This window comes from Oncorhynchus mykiss, chromosome 8, assembly GCF_057628025.1.
Source record: "Oncorhynchus mykiss isolate SJ-2025 chromosome 8, ASM5762802v1, whole genome shotgun sequence".
Lineage (NCBI taxonomy): Eukaryota > Metazoa > Chordata > Actinopteri > Salmoniformes > Salmonidae > Oncorhynchus > Oncorhynchus mykiss.
The window spans coordinates 28,802,289-28,806,877 of record NC_143029.1 but is presented as its reverse complement, the minus strand read 5'-3'; the positions used below and the strand labels follow the sequence as shown (position 1 = coordinate 28,806,877).

General features: G+C 39.1%; 1 long non-coding RNA gene across 1 annotated transcript; it reads left to right on the top strand.

The window, feature by feature from the left end:
• The first annotated feature begins 1,664 nt into the window (after window positions 1–1,664).
• On the top strand, window positions 1,665–3,763 carry LOC149981486 (uncharacterized). The gene is made up of 2 exons (XR_016497716.1): window positions 1,665–3,232; window positions 3,401–3,763. It is a non-coding gene; the product is annotated as an uncharacterized LOC149981486 (long non-coding RNA).
• Window positions 3,764–4,589: the final 826 nt, after the last annotated feature.

Here is a 4,589-nt window from a genome sequence, read left to right as displayed (position 1 = left end):
CCAGGCGGTAAATGAGTGAATAGACCAATAAGAAAGAGCTCCAAACCCCTCTGCCTATAACAGCTAGTTTTCTGTTTTCCCCTCTTCACTCAGACCACTCCCAGACAGTCCTAGCAAAAGTATTGCTTGAGAAATTGCTCTTTGCTAAGAAGGAATTTTTGTTTCTTTTTGACAATTTTAATTGAAAACAATCACAGTAAGGTACTTAATTGTTATATAGAAATTATTTGACATTGAGACAAAATCGGCTGCATTTGGAACTTTAAGACCCAGCCAAGATGAAACAATCAAGGTCACGTACCTTTTCCCCCAAAAAAACATTCTTAAAATATTTGCTATTTGCTATGCTCTCTGATAACAACAACAACAAAGAAGTATCCCCTTTTCTAATACCCTACTTGTCTGTTATCTGGTTATTAACTGGTAAAACTAGTGTTTGTGTGGCAAATATTGTGTGACCTCAGTGTCACAAAAATGATGACCCCACTTGTTTCCACTTCACTTGGGTTGCAAGGCAATTCTGGTGGGGTGCGGTGAGTGGCCAACGCAGCCTACTATTGATGCGGCCCAATAGGCAAATACTGTTTGAAGCACTATAAACCAGGGGTATTTGTATTAATTATGGCTCCCCATTAGCTGCTGCCAGAGCAGCAGCTACTCATCCTGATGTCCAGCAAAATTAAGGCAGTTTATGCTATTTTGAAAACATTACAATACATTCATAGATTTCACAACACACTGTGTGCCCCAACTCTACCACTACCACATATCTACAGTACTAAACCCATGTGTATGTATAGGGTGTATGTCTGTGTGTGTGTGCCAATGTTTGTGTTGCTTCACAGTCCCCACTGTTTTTTAATCTGTTTTTTAAAATCAAATAGTCTGTCCTGGACTTGGGGACTGTGAAGAGACCTCTTGTGGCATGTCTTTAGGTATTTTTTAACTTAAATAATTGATCAAATTGAAGATGGGATGATCTGTGTTTAATACCGGAGGAAAACAAACTGTAGCTAGCTTTCTGGTCACGCGCCTCTATCTAACAGTACACTACAAGTGACCCTCGTTCTGAACAGGGCTACTTCTTCATTACACAAAGGAAAAACCTCAATCAATTTCTCAAGACTGGTGGCATCCAGTGGAAGCGGTAGGAAAAGAGAGTGACCTCAAAAAAAAAAATCACAATGGTTTGTCCTAGGGGTTTTGCTTACTACATAAGTTCTGTTATACTCATGCTTCTATTCATATTTACAGATGGCATACACGTTTGTTATTAAGGCAAATTAAAGTTCACATGTTCCAGAAGGCATTTCTGCCAAAAGACGCATTTTGATACAAATATTTGTCCTGTCCTGTGAAATAGTGACGTGCAACACACACCTAGCTTCTTGAATTGGGTCACATATTGTACATTTTGCAGATTTGTAACATATAATACGAATTGTAATTCGTAACATATCATACAAAATGAGTGATGGACATCCACAAATGAATACATACCATATGAAACATAACATATCATACTAAATGGACTGTCTCTGATTTACATACAGAATACATACAAAATACAAAATACTCTGAGACCAAGTTGCAGCACATGTACAGTACCTACGGTGGAAGGATGGCCAACCACACAGTAGGGTGATTTTCACTAAGGAGGAGAAGGAGGCTGTGCTGACCAAGATGCATGCTGGCCATTTCGGAGTGAAGTGCATGATTGCCAAAATCAACCTACGCTTCTTCTGGCGTGGGATTGTCAAGGATGTGGACAGCTGGCCAAGTGAAATAACCTTTTGTTTATCTATCACATTCTATTATATCTGAAATGAGTAGACTTTCAATTAATGTCATATCAGAGAGAACACAATGTTTCAACCTGTCTAGCCTGCCAGAGGTTTGAGAGGGGGAAGACTGTGGTGTCGGAGTTGAAGCCATCAAGTTTTTTCACCATATCATATGATCGGTAAGTGTGTCACAATGAAAGTTTTGCACTGATAAGTTGTTTTAGTAATGGTTGCTTTATTTGACCACAGCAGAGTTCAATATTATATAATGTGTGGGTGTGTCAGTGTAATTACATACATGAAAATACGCATACTGTATGACACAGATACGGGTAAGAACAAAGTCATTTTCTCTCTAACACTTTAAATGTTAGGGGTGAACCTGATCGGACCCTTAATGAAATCCAGGAATGGCAACCACAGGTGTCTGACGGCGACTGATTACTTCACCAATACCCGTTAACGTCAGTAAAGAAAGAGAACGTGCTTAACTCTAAATTCCTTTCTGTAACACATTAAATAGGGTGCTTGGAAGCAAAATTGATTTGCATGTTCTATAATACCTATCAAGGACAAGACTGGCGAGGCCACCTCCAAGGCGACGATTGACATCTTCAACACCCACGATGCTCCTGAGGTCATCTTGAGTGATCGAGTTCATAAACTCTGGAACAAGGTAAGGATATTATATGCTATACACCAACTATACTGAACAAAAATATAAAAGCAATATAAATGGAAAGTGTTGGTCCCATGTTTCATGAGCTAAAATAAAAGATCCTAGACATTTTTCAATTCACACAAAACACTTATTTCTCAACTTTTGTGCACAAATTTGTGAATGACTTAATGTGTTTGTCTTGCTATTTTTGTATAAAATAATTTCAGATCACTGAAACTCCACCTGATGTGATGGAAGTTGTCAAACCAGATCAGAACGCCTTCGAGGACCACCTTCAGGTACGGACTAAGAAGGACGTGGAGGTTTTTGACCTGTAAAAAATTATTGTCTGTTAATTTATTTTTTGGCCCTCTAAGAGATACAGTGGGGAGAACAAGTATTTGATACACTGCCGATTTCGCAGGTTTTCCTACTTACAAAGCATGTAGAGGTCTGTAATTTTTATCATAGGTACACTTCAACTGTGAGAGACGGAATCTAAAACAAAAATCCAGAAAATCACATTGTATGATTTTTTTTTTAAATTAATGAATTAGCATTTTATTGCATGACATGCACGATACACTGACGATTTTGCAGGTTATCAAATACTTGTTCTCCCCACTGTATGTAAGAGATAGCTTTGTAATAATATAAAATATGTTTTATTTCTGTTATCAAACATAGTGAGACTGGTACAGGAGAATCAGAAGGAGAGCTACCGGAGGAGGATCAAGAAGTGCTTCGACATCCGGGCGAATTACTTGGTTTGGAAGAAGGACAAAAGGTAGGCAAGACTTGGGAAATCTTGCTGCTCTTTCGCTCCTAGCTGGGGGTCACCATCCGTTAAGGTGAATATTAAAATCTCATAACTATTTGCATTTGCACACAAAATAATCTGAAGCTAGTTTTAGATTTTCCTAACACTGCTATGTTTCTCTTTATGTCTTCCTAGGGTTACCTTGTGGAAACAAACAACCTCCAGTCGGACGGTCGACCACTGAAAGCTGGACACACAACTGTTTGGCTCAAAAGCATTAAGAAGTAATTTGTGGAATTTCTTTAACTTTTAACAAGGAACACCTGTTAATTTAAATGCATTCCAGGTGACTACCTCATTAAGCTGGTTGAGAGAATGCCAAAAGTGTGCAAAGCTGTCATCAAGGAAAAGGGTGGCTACTTTGAAGAATCTAAAATATGTATTTGTTTAACACTTTTTGGTTACTACATGATTCCATGTGTTGTTTCAAAGTTTTGTTGTCTTCATTTATTATTTTATAATGTCAAAAATAGTAAAAATAAAGAAACCCTTGAAGGAGTAGGTGTGTCCAAACTTTTGACTGTTGGTGTGCGTGTGTGCATATATAAAAATGTATCTTGGCCTATACCTTGACGTGGTGAGAGAGCTTTCAACTAAACCAGGCCCGTTATTGAAAATTACATAACCTTTGTTTGCTTTTTCATCCCGCCACCCCTGCCTCCTCCTCTTCCCTTTATTCTGCTTTTGATCTCCTGGGGTTCTGCCATATTCTGAGACTGGGGTGACTGGACAAGACAACAACCAGCTTGAACTTCAAGCCCCCCTTCTGAGACTGGCTACCTGTCGAGGACAAGTGACAGGAAGAATTAGCCCCTGCACCTCCTGTTTCTTGATGCTGCCTCTTCCCCCTCTCCTCATCCTTTAACTCTTTCTCTCCTCTCCCTCCAGATGAAATTATGCATCTAGTGACATCTGAGTGAACAAATCTGCCCACTCATCCCATTCCCTCCTCTCTTCATCTCTGGAGAGCTCCTCCCATTCCTTACTGCCCTCAACTCCTCTGATGTAAAAAATCATTTATTTTCTATGTCTACCATTAACATTATTGCATGTCTAATCGAACATTTAATTTAAATTAAAGAAATAACTATATTTTGACATACCTGATCTACCTGGAACATGTGTGATTGCTTGTTTTAACGTCTGTCTCATCCCCTGTTCCCTTTAACTGCTCCTGTTCACCTGGACCCAGGGGTTCTGCCTAACACCCAGACGTGGCTCCACCTGATGTTCTCCATTACCAACCATCCTCCAACTTTTCATCATCTACAATTTCTGTTATTGTCATGTCATTATCTGCTAAAAAAAGTTTGCTTGCTGTATC